The sequence below is a fragment of the Brassica rapa genome, chromosome A05, assembly GCF_000309985.2.
Source record: "Brassica rapa cultivar Chiifu-401-42 chromosome A05, CAAS_Brap_v3.01, whole genome shotgun sequence".
NCBI classification, from domain to species: Eukaryota; Viridiplantae; Streptophyta; class Magnoliopsida; order Brassicales; family Brassicaceae; genus Brassica; species Brassica rapa.
The window spans coordinates 1,587,796-1,605,956 of record NC_024799.2 but is presented as its reverse complement, the minus strand read 5'-3'; positions in this window follow the sequence as shown (position 1 = coordinate 1,605,956).

The window sequence follows — 18,161 nt, the reverse complement described above, 5'->3', positions numbered from 1 at the left end:
TAGAATATTTTTTTTTGAATAAAATAAACAAAATAGTTGATTTTACCGTATACACTAATTATTATTTTTTGAAATTCAACTTTCATGTTAATTTTATTGTATTATTTAGTGTATATAAAATATGTTTTATAAAATTTAAATGTGGTTTAAATATAAGAAAAATTCCCTTAGATAGTCATTTTAAATTTATTTTCACATAAATAGACCCCCAAGACAAAAAATGACAAAAAAAAAATTATTGAAAGGTAAATATGCATTTATACCTTTAGGTTTTAACTAATCTAAGACTTAGGGTTTAGAATTAAGGAGTTAGGTTTTGGATATGAGTTCAAAATTTTAAAAATAAAAAATAAATATTAAAACTTTTAAAATGAAAAAGAGCTATTTTGGTCATTTTTTAAGGGCTATTATTATGACAAAAACTTAAAAATGGTTATTTGAGAGAATTACCCTATATATAATTTTAGTAAATATAAGCAAAATATATTAAAATATTAAGAAAATATAGAGATAATTATATTGTAATATAAAGCAAATAATAAAAAACAAAATAAATTGAAATGTTAAGAAAATATAGAGATAATTATATTGCAAAATAAAGCAAATAATAAAATTATTTGTTTGTACTTATATATTTTTATATATACAAAATTTATTAATTTATAATATCAGCAGAACCATATATTTACATAAGATTTTTTAAAATATTATTATCTTATTATTTCGAAGATTGTGTCATATTTTGAACTGGTCTAACTCGAGACCGGAGAAATTTATTAATTTATAGTGTTTATTAATTTATCGAATATAAATTTATAGAGTTTCTACTGTATATCAAATATTGATTGGTATTTCTGGCCTAATTATACTGATTACAATTAGCAAAATTTGAGGGATTTTTTTCCTTTGCAAGGGTTTTGGTAGTTTATTCTTCTTGCCTCCTCTAGAAACAGAGGGCGTGTGCCTCTGTTATAATTTCACCATTAGCGTTTTGGTAGAAAATGTGGGATCAACAACCTAGTTTCAGGTTTGCGATAGATGATAACTTCTGGGAGAAGGAAGCTGGCATAGCGTCTCAGGTATTCGTGGCTGGCGGATGCGAATGGTATAACTACAAGAAAAAAACTCTCTGTGTCTTCAAGAATGACATGTTTTAGAAGGTTTCATGTATTTGATATCATGGGTTTAAGCTTTGCTTTTCTTGCTTTAGAAGGTTTCACAGCCAGATAGAGCAGGCCCTGAGATTACCAAGCTCTGAGCTCGACTAAGTCTAAAATGGACAACACTAACAAAGTTGAATACGAGCTTGAAAAGCCAACAATATCCAATAAAGTTATGTCATGTTTAAATCTTGAAAAGGAAGCATCTATTATATACACAAGCAAGTGATTGTGTTTTTTTGTATATGCTTCATAGTTCAACTGAACAGTGTTTGGGGCTAGGATACCAGGCTGGTGTTTCCAAAATTTTCCCAAGAAAGAGAGTCTCGGAGTCAAGTTTGAGCGGTTGAAGACAAAGAGAGATCAGATGATGCTGATGATGGGGTCTCGCGTCCAACAAGTCGAAGAAAGTTTCAAGAAACTTGAGCTGGTTGCGTCGAATCTCAAAGCTGAAGTGCACAAGGATAAGGCCAAATCTTCTGATGCTAGATTTTTGTTGGTCGATGAGGTTTGGTTGATGTATTCCATCAAGTTGATACTTTACAGATTTTTTTTAGTAGAGTACACTACCCTCGTTTCTTTTCTTTTTATTTCCGTTTTCCTGTTGCTTTCTGAATCTTAGTCTAGACAATAGCCTCAACTAAAAGATTTGCTTATGTTGATGGTTTCATTCGCTTTCCGATCATGTTTTGAGATTAGCCTTTGGTTCAAAGTAACTATGGCTCAGAATACAAAACCTAAGAAAATCTTTTGAAGAGACGTGAGGAATGAAAAGTAGATATAGCGCTTATTTTATTGAATAGATATTTGGTATCTCGATTCCTGTATAATATGGTTTCTTCTAGTCTAGTATGGAATTGTTAATCCTCCTCCCACTATGGTTCAGCCTTAATCTCTTTGTTTCTGATTCCATCAAACTTTGTAATCCAAAGTATCATTTTGGATCATGACCTGTAAACTTTTTTTTTTATGAATCAATGAAAATTTCAGGATAAAGAAAAATATTTTTTTATGGAGAAATTTCAATTTTACCACAAATTTGTTAGTATTTTTCAAATTTACCTTTAAAAGATAATCATTTTCATAAATATTTTTAAGTTTGTGATAGAAAGATTAGTAACCTTTTTAAATCATTTATAAATGTTTAAGCACAGCTAAGCATCACAAAACATTAAAACACACAGATAAATATGATCCATTTTGATCACTAGGGTACGCCAAAGTTATATTATTAACACAAATGTTTTTGAAGATGTTCGTATCGTAAGCTTTTTTACCAGGATAAATAATCAATTATGTGATACTATCGAGGATACAGTATATGTATATGTTAGCCGGTAAAACTTTTGTCGTCTCTGTTTCTCTAAAAAATAACAATTTTATAGTGGTTAGTCCATCTATTTAGGGAGTATTATAAAATTTTACTAAATTAATTGACAAAAACGATGCCCATTAAGTCATTAACAATGAAAGAAAATTTAATATACATTAATACAAATGTAAAATGTGTTTATAAATTAAAAAAAAAACACTAAAAATCAGTATATAGAAAATTTACAGAAAATTCAATATTTTCGTAGGGGTTAAACATATAGATTTTGAGAAAAATTCAAAAATATGACAATACTGTTTAATGCTTAGTTTCATCTTTCACTAACATATGATGAAGTTCAAAGAGGTTTGCAACTTTTGTTGTCTCCGTTTCTCTAGAAAATAGAGATTTTATAGTAGTTATACACCAATTTATGGAGTATTATGAAGTTTTACTAAATTAATTGACAAGAAATTAAAAGGATGCTCATTTACCATGAAAGAGAGTTTAATAAACATTAATAAAAATGTAGAATGTGTTATTTAAAACAACACTAAAGAGTATATAGAACATTTACCGAAAACTCAATATTTTCGTAGTGGGTTAACACATATATTTTGAGAAAAATTCAAAAATATGAAAATACTGTTTTAATGCATAGTTGCATCTTTCACTAAAATATGATGAAGGTCAAATAGGTTTGAAACTTTTGTTGTCTCCGTTTCTCTAGTAAATAGTGATTTTATAGTGGTTATTCCACCAATTTAGAGATTATTATGAAGTTTTACTAAATTAATTGACAAAAAATTAAAACGATGCCGATGTACCACGAAATAGAGTTTAATATATTTTCTTAGGGATTAACACCTAGATTTTGAGAAAAATTCAAAAATATGAAAATACTGTTATAATGCATAGTTGCATTCTTCGCTAATATATGATGAAATTCAAAGAGGTTTAGAACTTTTGTTGTCTTAGTTTTTGGGAAAATAACGATTTTATAAAGGTTAGTCCACCAATTTAGGGAGTATTATGAAGTTTTACTTTAAAAAAAAATAAAACGATGTCCATGTACCATGAACGTGAGTTTAATATACATTAATACAAATGTTGAAAGTTTTTAGAATTTTTAAAACAACACTAAAGATCATAGGCTTCAGTATATAGAGCATTTACCGAAAACTAAATATTTTCGTAGGGGGTTAACTCATAGATTTTGAGAAAAAATTAAAAAATATGAAAATACAGTTTTAATGCATATTTGCATTCTTCGCCAGCATATGATGACGTTCAAAGAGGTTTGGAACTATTGTTGTCTCCGTTTCTCTAGAAAATAGCTATTTTATAGTGGTTAATCCCCCTATTTGGGGAGTATTATGAAGTGTTACTAAATTAATTGATAAAAAAATTAAAACGATGTCCATGTACCATGAAAGAGAGTTTAATATACATTAATATAAAGGTAGAATGTGTTTAGTAATTTTAAAACAACACTAAAGATCATAGGCTTCACTATATATAGAATTTACCGAAAACTCAATAATTTTCGAATGGGTTATTTAACACATATATTTTGAGAAAAATTCAAAAATATGAAAAATATTGTTTTAATGCATATTTGCATTCTTCGCTAAGATATGAAGAAGTTCAAAGAAGTTTGGAACTTTTATTGTCTCTGTTTCTCTAGAAAATAGCGATTTTATAGTAGTTAGTCCACCAATTTAGAGAGTATTATAAAATTTTATTAAATTAATTGAAAAAATTAAAATGATGTCCATGTACAATGAAAGAGAGTTTAATACATTAATACAAATGTAGAATATGTTTAGTAATTTTAAAACAACACTAAAGATATAGAGCATTTACCGAAAGTTCCATATTTTCGTAGGGGGTTAGCCCATAGATTTTGAGAAAAATTCAAAAATATGAAAATTCTGTTTTAATGCATAATTGCATCCTTCACTAACATATCATGAAGGTCAAAGAAGTTTCGAACTTTTGTTGTCTCCACTTCCCTAGAAAATAGCGATTTTATAGTGGTTAGTCCACCATTTTAGGGAGTATTATAAAGTTTTACTAAATTAATTGACAAAAAATTAAAACGATGCCTATGTACTATGAATATGAGTTTAATATAAATTATTACAAATGTAGAATGTGTTTAGAAATTTTAGAACAACCCCAAAGATCATATGCTTCATTATTAGAGCATTTACCGAAAAATTCAGTATTTTTGTAGGGGTTAGCCCATAGGTTTGGAGAAAAACTCAAAAATATGAAAATTCTGGTTTAATGCATAGTTGCATCCTTCACTAACATATGACGAAGGTCAAAGAGGTTTCGAACTTTTGTTGTCTCCATTTCCCAAAAAAATAGTGATTTTATAGTGGTTAGTCCACCAATTTAGGGAGTATTATGAAGTTTTATTAAATTAATTGACAAAAAATTAAAACGATGCCCATGTACCATGAAAATGAGTTTAATATAAATTAATACAAATGTAAAATGTGTTTAGAAATTTTAAAACAACCCCAAAGATCATATGCTTCATTATTAGAGCATTTACCAAAAAATTCAAAAATATGTAAAATCTGTTTTAATACATAGTTGCATCCTTCACCAACATTTGATGAAGGTCAAAGAGGTTTGGAACAATTTTTGTCTCCGCTTTTCTAGAGAATAGCGATTTTATAGTGGTTAGTCCACCAGTTTATGGAGTATTATGAAGTTTTACTAAATTAAGTGACAAAAAATTAAAACGATGCCCTTGTACCATGAAAATGAGTTTAATATACATTAATATAAATGTAGAATGTTTTTAGAAATTTTAAAACAACCCCAAAGATTATATGCTTCATTATTAGAGCATTTACCGAAAAATTCAGTATTTTCGTAAGGTGTTAGCCCATAGATTTTGAGAAAAATTCAAAAATATGAAAAATCTGTTTTAATGCATAGTTTCATCCTTAAATAACATATGATGAAAGTCAAAGAGGTTTGGAATTTTTGTTATCTCCCTTTCCCTAGAAAATAGCGATTTTATAGTGGTTAGTCCACCAATTTAGGGAGTATTATGAAGTTTTACTAAATTAAGTGCCAAAAATTTGTATTAATGCCCATGTACCATGAAAATGAGTTTAATATACATTAATGCAAATGTAGAATGTGTTTAGAAATTTTAAAACAACCCCAAAGATCACATGCTTCATTATTAGAGGATTTACCCAAAAATTCAGTATTTTCGTAGGGGTTTAGTCCATAGATTTTGAGAAAAATTCAAAAATATGAAAAATCTGTTTTAATGCATAGTTTCATCCTTCACCAACATATGGTGAAGGTCAAATAGTTTTGGAACCATTTTTGTCTCTATTTTTCTAGAAAATAGCGATTTTATATAGGTTAGTTTACCAATTTAGGGAGTATTATGAAGTTTTACTAAATTAATTGACAAAAAATTAAAACGATGCCCATGTACCATGAAAATTAGTTTAATAAACATTAATACAAATGTAGAATGTGTTTAGAAATTTTAAAACAACCCCAAAGATCATATGCTTCATTATTTGAGCATTTACCGAAAAATTCATTATTTTCGTAGGGGTGTTAGCCAATAGATTTTGAGAAAAAAATCAAAAATATGAAAAATCTGTTTTAATGCATAGTTGCATCCTTCACTAACATATGATGAAGGTCAAAGAGGTTTGGAACCTTTTTTTATCTCCGTGTTTCTAGAGAATAGCGATTTTATAGTGGTTAATATACCAATTTAGGGAGTATTATGAAGTTTTACTAAATTAATTGACAAAAAATTAAAACGATGCCCATGTACCATGAAAGAGAGTTTAATATAAATTAATACAAACGTAGAGTGTGTTAAGTAATTTTAAAACAACCCCAAAGATCATATGCTTCATTATTAGAGCATTTACCGAAAAATTCAGTATTTTCGTAGGGATTAACCCACAGATTTTGAGAAAAATTCAAAAATATGAAAAATATGTTTTAATTCATAGTTGCATCCTTCACCAACATATGATGAAGGTCAAAGAGGTTCAGAACCATTTCTGTCTCCGTTTTTCTAGAGAATAGCGATTTTATAGTGGTTAGTCGACCAATTTAGGGAGTATTATGTAGTTTTACTAAATTAAGTGACAAAAAATTAAAACGATGCCCTTGTACCATGAAAATGAGTTTAATATACATTAATACAAATGTAGAATGTGTTTAGAAATTTTAAAACAACCCCAAAAATTATATGCTTCAATATTAGAGCATTCACCGAAAAATTCAGTATTTTCGTAGGGGTTAGCCCATAGATTTTGAGAAAAATTCAAAAATATGAAAATTCTGTTTTAATGCATAGTTGCATCCTTAAATAACATATGATGAAGGTCAAAGAGGTTTGAAACTTTTGTAGTCTCCCTTTCCCTTGAAAATAGCGATTTTATAGTGGTTATTTCACTAATTTAGGAAGTATTATGAACTTTTACTAAATTAATTGACAAAACATTAAAACAATGCCCGTGTACCATGAAAATAAGTTTAATATACATTAATACAAATGTAGAATGTGTTTAGAAATTTTAAAACAACTCCAAAGATCATATGCTTCATTATTAGAACATTTAACGAAAAATTCAGTATTTTCGTAGGGGTTAACCCATAGATTTGGAGAAAAATTCAAAAATATGAAAATTCTGGTTTAATGCATAGTTGCATCCTTTACTAACATATGATGAAGGTCAAAGAGGTTTCAAAATTATTTTGTCTCCCTTTTCCTAGAAAATAGCGATTTTATAGTGGTTAGTCCACCAATTTAGAGAGTATTATGAAGGTTTAGTAAATTAATTGACAAAAAATTAAAGCGATGCCCATGTACCATGAAAAAGAGTTTAATATACATTAATACAAATGTAGAATGTGTTTAGAAATTTTAAAACAACCCCAAAGATCATATGCTTCATTATTAGAATATTTAACGAAAAATTCAGTGTATTCGTAGGGGTTAGCCCATAGATTTGGAGAAAAATTCAAAAGTATGAAAATTCTAGTTTAATGCATAGTTGCATCCTTCAATAACATATGATGAAGGTCAAAGAGGTTTCGAACTTTTGTTGTCTCCATTTCCCAAAAAAATAGCGATTTTATCGTGGTTAGTCCACCAATTTAGGGAGTATTATGAAGTTTTACTAAATTAATTGTCAAAAAAATAAAACGATGACCATGTACCATGAAAACGAGTTTAATATACATTAATGCAAATGTAGAATGTGTTTAGAAATTTTAAAACAACCCCGAAGATCATATGCTTCATTATTAGAGCATTTACCGAAAAATTCAGTATTTTCGTAGAGGTTTGCCCATAGATTTGAGAAAAATTCAAAAATATGAAAATTCTGTTTTAATGCATATTTGCATCCTTCACTAACACATGATAAAGGCGAAAGAGGTTTGGAACTTTTGTTGTCTCCATTTTCCTAGAAAATAACGATTTTATAGTGGTTAGTCCACCAATTTAAGGAGTATTATGAAGTTTTATTAAATTAATTGACAAAAAATTAAAACGATGCCCATGTACCATGAAAATAAGTTTAATATACATTAATGCAAATGTAGAATGTGTTTAGAAATTTTAAAACAACTCCAAAGATCATATGCTTCATTATTTGAGCAATTACCGAAAATTTAGTATTTTCGTAGGGGTTAACCCATAGATTTTGAGAAAAATTCAAAAATATGAAAAATTCTGTTTTAATGCATAGTTGCATCCTCACTAACATATGATGAAGGTCAAGAGGTTTGGAACTTTTTTGTCTCCGTTTCCCTAGAAAATAGCGATTTTATAGTGGTTAGTCCACCAATTTAGGGAAGTATTATGAAGTTTTACTAAATTAATTGACAAAAAATAAAACGATGCCCATGTACCATGAAAAGAGTTTAATATACATTAATACAAATGTAGAATGTGTTTAGAAATTTTAAAACAACCCAAAGATCATATGCTTCATTATTAGAGCATTTACCGAAAAATTCAGTATTTTCGTAGGGGTTAACCCATAGATTTTGAGAAAAATTCAAAATATGAAAAATCTGTTTTAATGCATAGTTGCATCCTTCACTAACATATATGTGAAGGTCAAAGAGGTTTGGAACTTTTGTTTGTCTCGTTTTTTCTAGAAAATAGCGATTTCCTAGAAAATAGCGATTTTATAGTGGTTAGACCACCAAAAATTAGGGAGTACGTATTATGAAGTTTTACTAAATTAATTGACAAAAAATTAAAACGATGCCCATGTACCATGAAAATAGTTTAATATACATTAATACAAATGTAGAATGTGTTTAGAAATTTTAAAACAACCCCAAAGATCATATGCTTCATTATTAGAGCATTTACCGAAAATTCAGTATTTTCGTAGGGGTTAGCCCATAGATTTTGAGAAAAATTCAAAAATATGAAAAATCTGTTTTAATGCATAGTTGCATCCTTCACTAACATATGATGAAGGTCAAAGAGGTTTGGACTTTTTGTCTCCGTTTTTCTAAAAATAGCGATTTTATAGTGGTTAGTCCACCAATTTAGGGAGTATTATGAAGTTTTACTAAATTAATTGACAAAAAATAAAACGATGCCCATGTACCATGAAAATGAGTTTAATATACATTAATACAAATGTAGAATGTGTTTAGAATTTTAAAACAACCCCAAAGATCATATGCTTCATTATTAGAGCATTTACCGAAAAATTCAGTATTTTCGTAGGGGTTAGCCCATAGATTTTGAGAAAAATTCAAAATATGAAAATCTGTTTTAATGCATAGTTGCATCCTTCACTAACATATGATGAAGGTCAAAGAGGTTTGGAACTTTTGTTGTCTCCATTTCCTAGAAATAGCGATTTTATAGTGGTTAGTCCACCAATTTAGGGAGTATTATGAAGTTTTACTAAATTAATTGACAAAAAATTAAAACGATGCCCATGTACCATGAAAATGAGTTTAATATACATTAATACAAATGTAGAATGTGTTTAGAAATTTTAAAACAACCCCAAAGATCATATGCTTCATTATTAGAGCATTTACCGAAAAATTCAGTATTTTCGTAGGGGTTAGCCCATAGATTTTGAGAAAAATTCAAAAATATGAAAAATCTGTTTTAATGCATAGTTGCATCCTTCACTAACATATGATGAAGGTCAAAGAGGTTTGGAACCTTTTTGTCTCTGTTTTCTAGAAATAGCGATTTTATAGTGGTTAGTCCACCAATTTAGGGAGTATTATGAAGTTTTACTAAATTAATTGACAAAAAATTAAAACGATGCCCATGTACCATGAAAATGAGTTTAATATACATTAATACAAATGTAGAATGTGTTTAGAAATTTTAAAACAACCCCAAAGATCATATGCTTCATTATTAGAGCATTTACCGAAAAATTCAGTATTTTCGTAGGGGTTAGCCCATAGATTTTGAGAAAAATTCAAAAATATGAAAATTCTGTTTTAATGCATAGTTGCATCCTTCACTAACATATGATGAAGGTCAAAGAGGTTTGGAACTTTTTTGTCTCCATTTTCCTAGAAATAGCGATTTTATAGTGGTTAGTCCACCAATTTAGGGAGTATTATGAAGTTTTACTAAATTAATTGACAAAAAATTAAAACGATGCCCATGTACCATGAAAATGAGTTTAATATACATTAATACAAATGTAGAATGTGTTTAGAAATTTAAAAACAGCCCCAAAGATCATATGCTTCATTATTAGAGCATTTACCGGAAAAATTAAGTATTTTCGTAGGGGTTAGCCCATAGATTTTGAGAAAAATTCAAAAATATGAAAAATCTGTTTTAATAGTTGCATCCTTCACTATAATATGATGAAGGTCAAAGAGGTTTGGAACCTTTTTTGTCTCCGTTTTTCTAGAGAATAGCGATTTTATAGTGCTTAGTCCACCAATCTAGGGAGTATTATGAAATTTTACTAAATTAATTGAAAAAAAATTAAAACGATGCCCATGTACCATGAAAATGAGTTTAATATACATTAATACAAATGTAGAATGTGTTTAGAAATTTTAAAACAACCCCAAAGATCATATGCTTCATTATTAGAGCATTTACCGAAAAATTCAGTATTTTCGTAGGGGTTAGCCCATAGATTTTGAGAAAATTCAAAAATATGAAAATCTGTTTTAATGCATAGTTGCATCCTTCACTAACATATGATGAAGGTCAAAGAGGTTTGGAACTTTTGTTGTCTCCATTTCTAGAAAATAGCGATTTTATAGTGGTTAGTCCACCAATTTAGGGAGTATTATGAAGTTTTACTAAATTAATTGACAAAAAATTAAAACGATGCCCATTTGAGAAATAATTAATACAAAAAATGTGTTTATTTTAAAACAACCCCAAAGATCATATGCTTCATTATTAGAGCATTTACCGTTTTTTTCGTAATGCATATTTGCATCCTTCACTAACACATGATAAAGGCGAAAGAGGTTTGGAACTTTTGTTGTCTCCGTTTTTCTAGAGAATATCGATTTTATACTGGTTAGTTCCCCAAATTAGGAAGTATTATGAAGTTTTACTAAATTAAGTGACAAAAAATTAAAACGATGCCCATGTACCATGAAAATGAGTTTAATATACATTAATACAAATATAGAATGTGTTTAGAAATTTTAAAACAACCCAAAGATCATATGCTTCATTATTAGAGCATTTACCGAAAAATTCAGTATTTTCGTAGGGGTTAGCCCAAAGATTTTGGGAAAAATTCAAAAATATGAAAAATCTGTTTTAATGCATAGTTGCATCCTTCACTAACATATGATGAAGGTCAAAGAGGTTTGGAACCTTTTTTGTCTCCGTTTTTCTAGAGAATAGCGATTTTATAGTGGTTAGTCCACCAATTTAGGGAGTATTATGAAGTTTTACTAAATTAAGTGACAAAAAATTAAAACGATGCCCATGTACCATGAAAATGAGTTTAATATACATTAATACAAATGTAGAATGTGTTTAGAAATTTAAAAACAACCCCAAAGATCATATGCTTCATTATTAGAGCATTTACCGAAAAATTCAGTATTTTCGTAGGGGTTAGCCCATAGATTTTGAGAAAAATTCAAAAATATGAAAAATCTGTTTTAATGCATAGTTGCATCCTTCACTAACATATGATGAAGGTCAAAGAGGTTTGGAACTTTTGTTGTCTCCATTTCCCTAGAAAATAGCGATTTTATAGTGGTTAGTCCACCAATTTAGGGAGTATTATGAAGTTTTACTAAATTAATTGACAAAAAATTAAAACGATGCCCATGTACCATGAAAATGAGTTTAATATACATTAATTCAAATATAGAATGTGTCTAGAAATTTTAAAACAACCCCAAAGATCATATGCTTCATTATTATAGCATTTACCGAAAAATTCAGTATTTTCGTAGGGGTTAGCCCATAGATTTTGAGAAAAATTCAAAAATATGAAAATTCTGTTTTGATGCATATTTGCATCCTTCACTAACACATGATAAAGGCGAAAGAGGTTTGGAACTTTTGTTGTCTCCGTTTTTCTAGAGAATAGCGATTTTATACTGGTTAGTCCCCCAATTTAGGGAGTATTATGAAGTTTTACTAAATTAAGTGACAAAAAATTAAAACGATGCCCTTGTACCATGAAAATGAGTTTAATATACATTAATACAAATATAGAATGTGTTTAGAAATTTTAAAACAACCCAAAGATTATATGCTTCATTATTAGAGCATTTACCGAAAAATTCAGTATTTTCGTAGGGGTTAGCCCATAGATTTTGAGAAAAATTCAAAAATATGAAAAATCTGTTTTAATGCATAGTTGCATCCTTCACCAACATATGATGAAGGTCAAAGAGGTTTGGAACCATTTTTGTCTCTGTTTTTCTAGAAAATAGCGATTTTATAGTGGTTAGTCCACCAATTTAGGGAGTATTATGAAGTTTTACTAAATTAATTGACAAAAAATTAAAACGATGCCCATGTACCATGAAAATGTGTTTATATACATTAATACAAATGTATAATGTGTTTAGAAATTTTAAAACAACCCCAAAGATCATATGCTTCATTATTAGAACATTTACCGAAAAATTCAGTATTTTCGTAGGGGTGTTAGCCCATAGATTTGGAGAAAAATTCAAAAATATGTAAATTCTGGTTTAATGCATAGTTGCATACTTAAATAACATATGATAAAGGTCAAAGAGGTTTGGAACTTTTGTTGTCTCCCTTTCCCAAAAAAATAGCGATTTTATAGTGGTTAGTCCACCAATTTAGGGAGTATTATGAAGTTTTACTAAATTAATTGACAAAAAATTAAAACGATGCCCATGTACCATGAAAATGAGTTTAATATACATTAATACAAATGTAGAATGTGTTTAGAAATTTTAAAACAACCCCAAAGATCATATGCTTCATTATTAGAACATTTACCGAAAAATTCAGTATTTTCGTAGGGGTGTTAGCCCATAGATTTTGAGAAAAATTCAAAAATATTAAAAACCTGTTTTAATGCATAGTTGCATTCTTCACCAACATATGTTGAAGGTCAAAGAGTTTTGGAACCATTTTTGTCTCCGTTTTGCTAGAGAATAGCGATTTTATACTGGTTAGTCCACCAATTTAGGGAGTATTATGAAGTTTTACTAAATTAATTGACAAAAAGTTAAAACGATGCCCATGTACCATGAAAATGAGTTTAATATACATTAATGCAAATATAGAACGTGTCTAGAAATTTTAAAACAACCCCAAAGATTATATGCTTCATTATTAGAGCATTTACCGAAAAATTCAGTATTTTCGTAGGGGTTAGTTAGCCCATAGATTTGGAGAAAAATTCAGAAATATGTAAATTCTGGTTTAATGCATAGTTGCATCCTTAAATAACATATGATGAAGGTCAAAGAGGTTTGAAACTTTTGTTGTCTCCCTTTCCCAAAAAATAGCGATTTTATAGTGGTTAGTCCACCAATTTAGGGCGTATTATGAAGTTTTACTAAATTAATTGACAAAAAAATTAAAACGATGCCCATGTACCATGAAAATGAGTTTAATATACATTAATACAAATGTAGAATGTGTTTAGAAATTTTAAAACAACCCCAAAGATCATATGCTTCATTATTAGAGCATTTACCGAAAAATTCAGTATTTTCGTAGGGGTTAGCCCATAGATTTTGAGAAAAATTCAAAAATATGAAAAATCTGTTTTAATGCATAGTTGCATCCTTCACCAACATATGATGAAGGTCAAAGAGGTTTGGAACCATTTTTGTCTCCGTTTTTCTAGAGAATAGCGATTTTATAGTGGTTAGTCCACCAATTTAGGGAGTATTATGAAGTTTTACTAAATTAATTGACAAAAAATTAAAACGATGCCCATGTACCATGAAAATGAGTTTAATATACATTAATGCAAATGTAGAATGTGTTTAGAAATTTTAAAACAACCCCAAAGATCATATGCTTCATTATTTGAGCAATTACCGAAAATTTAGTATTTTCGTAGGGGTTAACCCATAGATTTTGAGAAAAATTCAAAAATATGAAAAATCTGTTTTAATGCATAGTTGCATCCTTCACCAACATATGATGAAGGTCAAAGAGGTTTGGAACCATTTTTGTCTCCGTTTTTCTAGAGAATAGCGATTTTATAGTGGTTAGTCCACCAATTTAGGGAGTATTATGAAGTTTTACTAAATTAAGTGACAAAAAATAAAACGATGCCCTTGTACCATGAAAATGAGTTTAATATACATTAATACAAATGTAGAATGTGTTTAGAAATTTTAAAACAACCCCAAAGATCATATGCTTCATTATTAGAGCATTTACCGAAAAATTCAGTATTTTCGTAGGGGTTAGCCCATAGATTTTGAGAAAAATTCAAAAATATAAAAATCTGTTTTAATGCATAGTTGCATCCTTCACCAACATATGATGAAGGTCAAAGAGGTTTGGAACCATTTTTGTCTCCGTTTTTCTAGAGAATAGCGATTTTATAGTGGTTAGTCCACCAATTTAGGGAGTATTATGAAGTTTTACTAAATTAAGTGACAAAAAATTAAAACGATGCCCTTGTACCATGAAAATGAGTTTAATATACATTAATATAAATGTAAAATGTGTTTAGAAATTTTAAAACAACCCCAAAGAATATATGCTTCATTACTAGAGCAATTACCGAAAAATTCAGTATTTTCGTAGGGCCCATAGATTTTGAGAAAAATTCAAAAATATGAAAATCTGTTTTAATGCATAGTTGCATCATTCACCAACATATGATGAAGGTCAAAGAGGTTTAAAACCATTTTTGTCTCTGTTTTTCTAGAAAATAGCAATTTTATAGTGGTTAGTCCACCAATATAGGGAGTATTATGAAGTTTTACTAAATTAAGTGACAAAAAATTAAAACGATGCCCTTGTACCATGAAAATGAGTTTAATATACATTAATGCAAATGTAGAATGTGTTTAGAAATTTTAAAACAACCCCAAAGATCATATGCTTCATTATTAGAGCATTTACCGAAAAATTCAGTATTTTCGTAGGGGTTAACCCATAGATTTTGAGAAAAATTCAAAAATATGAAAAATCTGTTTTAAGGCATAGTTGCATCCTTCACCAACATATGATGAAGGTCAAAGAGGTTTGGAACCATTTTTGTCTCCGTTTTTCAAGAGAATAGCGATTTTATAGTGGTTAGTTCACCAATTTAGGGAGTATTATGAAGTTTTACTAAATTAAGTGACAAAAAATTAAAACGATGCCCTTGTACCATGAAAATGAGTTTAATATACATTAATACAAATGTAGAATGTGTTTAGAAATTTTAAAACAACCCCAAAGATTATATGCTTCATTATTAGAGCAATTACCGAAAAATTCAGTATTTTCGTAGGGGTTAGCCCATAGATTTTGAGAAAAATTCAAAAATATGAAAATCTGTTTTAATGCATAGTTGCATCATTCACCAACATATGATGAAGGTCAAAGAGGTTTGGAACCATTTTTGTCTTTGTTTTTCTAGAAAATAGCGATTTTATAGTGGTTAGTCCACCAACATATGATGAAGGTCAAAGAGGTTTGGAACTTTTTTTGTCTCCCTTTCCCTAGAAAATAGCGATTTTATAGTGGTTAGTCCACCAATTTAGGGAGTATTATGAAGTTTTATTAAATTAATTGACAAAAGTTTAAAACTATGCCCATGTACCATGAAAATGAGTTTAATATACATTAATACAAATGTATAATGTGTTTAGAAATTTTAAAACAACCCCAAAGATCATATGCTTCATTAGTCGAACATTTACCGAAAAATTCAGTATTTTCGTAGGGGTTAGCCCACAGATTTGGAGAAAAATTCAAAAATATGAAAATTCTGGTTTAATGCATAGTTGCATCATTCACTAACATATGATGAAGGTCAAAGAGGTTTCGAACTTTTGTTGTCTCCATTTCCCAAAAAAAAAATAGCGATTTTATCGTAGTTATTCCACCAATTTAGGGAGTATTATGAAGTTTTACTAAATTAATTGACAAAAAAATAAAACAATGCCCATCTACCATGAAAACGAGTTTAATATACATTAATGCAAATGTAGAATGTGTTTAGAAATTTTAAAACAACCCCAAAGATCATATGCTTCATTATTAGAGCATTTACCAAAAAATTCAGTATTTTCGTAGGGGTTCCCATAGATTTTGAGAAAAATTCAAAAATATAAAAATTCTGTTTTAATGCATACTTGCATCCTTCACTAACACATGATAAAGGCGAAAGAGGTTTGGAACTTTTGTTGTCTCCATTTCCCTAGAAAATAACGATTTTATAGTGGTTAGTCCACCAATTTAGGAAGTATTATGAAGTTTTACTAAATTAATTGACAAAAAATTAAAACGATGCCCATGCACCATGAAAATGAGTTTAATATACATTAATACAAATGTATAATGTGTTTAGTAATTTTAAAACAACCCCAAAGATCATATGCTTCATTATTATAGCATTTACCGAAAAATTTAGTATTTTCGTAGGGGTTAGTTAGCACATATATTTTCAGAAAAATTCAAAAATATGAAATTTCTGTTTTAATGCATAGTTGCATCTTTCACTAACATATGATGAATGTCAAAGAGGTTTGGAACTTTTGTTATCTTCCTTTCCCTAGAAAACAACCCCAAAGATCATATGCTTCATTATTAGAGCATTTACTAAAAAATTCAGTATTTTCGTAGGGGTGTTAGCCCCTAGATTTTGAGAAAAAGTCAAAAATACGAGAAATATGTTTTAATGCATGGTTGCATCATTAACTAACATATGATGCATGTCAAAGAGGTTTGAAACCTCTTTTGTCTGAGTTTTTCTAGAGAATTGCAATTTTATAGTGGTTAGCCTACCAATTTAGGAGGTATTAAACAATTAAAACGATGCCCATATACCATAAAAATGAGTTTAATATACATTAATACAAATGTAGAATGTGTTTAGAAATTTAAAAACAACCCCAAAGATCATATGCTTCATTGAGCATTTACCGAAAAATTAGTATTTTTAGAGCAACCCAAAAATTTTAAGAAAAATTCAAAAATATTAAAATTCTATCTTAATGCATAGTTGCATCCTTAAATAACATATGATGAAGGTCAAAGAGGTTTGGAACTTTTGTTGTCTCCTTTTCCCTAGAAAATAGCGATTTTATAGTGGTTAGTCCACCAAATTAGGGAGTATTATGAAGTTTAACTAAATTAATTGACAAAAAATTAAAACGATGACCATGTACCATGAAAATGAGTTTAATATACATTAATACAAATGTAGAATGTGTTCAAAATTTTTAAAACAACCCCAAAGATTATATGCTTCATTATTAGAGCATTTACCGAAAAGTTCAGTATTTTCGTAGGGGTTAGCCCATAGATTTTGAGAAAAATTCAGAAATATGTAAATTCTGTTTTAATGCATAGTTGCATCCTTAAATAACATGTGATGAAGTTCAAAGAGGTTTGGAACTTTTGTTGTCTCCCTTTTCACTAGAAAATAGTGATTTTATAGTGGTTAGTCCGCCTATATAGGGAGTATTATGAAGTTTTATTAAATTAATTGACAAAAAGATTAAAACGATGCCCATGTACCATGAAAATGAGTTTAATATACATTAATACAAATGTAGAATGTCTTTAAATTTTTTAAAACAACCCCAAATATTATATGCTTCATTATTAGAGCATTTACCGAAAAATCCAGTATTTTCGTAGGGGTTCATAGATTTTAAGAAATATTCAAAAATATGAAAATTCTGTTTTAATGCATAGTTGCATCCTTAAATAACATATGATGAAGATCAAAGAGGTTTGGAACTTTTGTTGTCTCCCTTTCCCTAGAAAATAGCGATTTTATAATGGTTAGTCCACCAATTTAGGGAGTATTATGAAGTTTTACTAAATTAATTGACAAAAAAATTAAAACGATGCACATATACCATGAAAATGAATTTAATATACATTAATACAAATGTAGAATGTGTTTAAAAATTTTAAAACAACCCCAAAGATCATATGCTTCATTATTAGAACATTTAACGAAAAATCCAGTATTTTCGTAGGGGTTAGCCCACAGATTTGGAGAAAAATT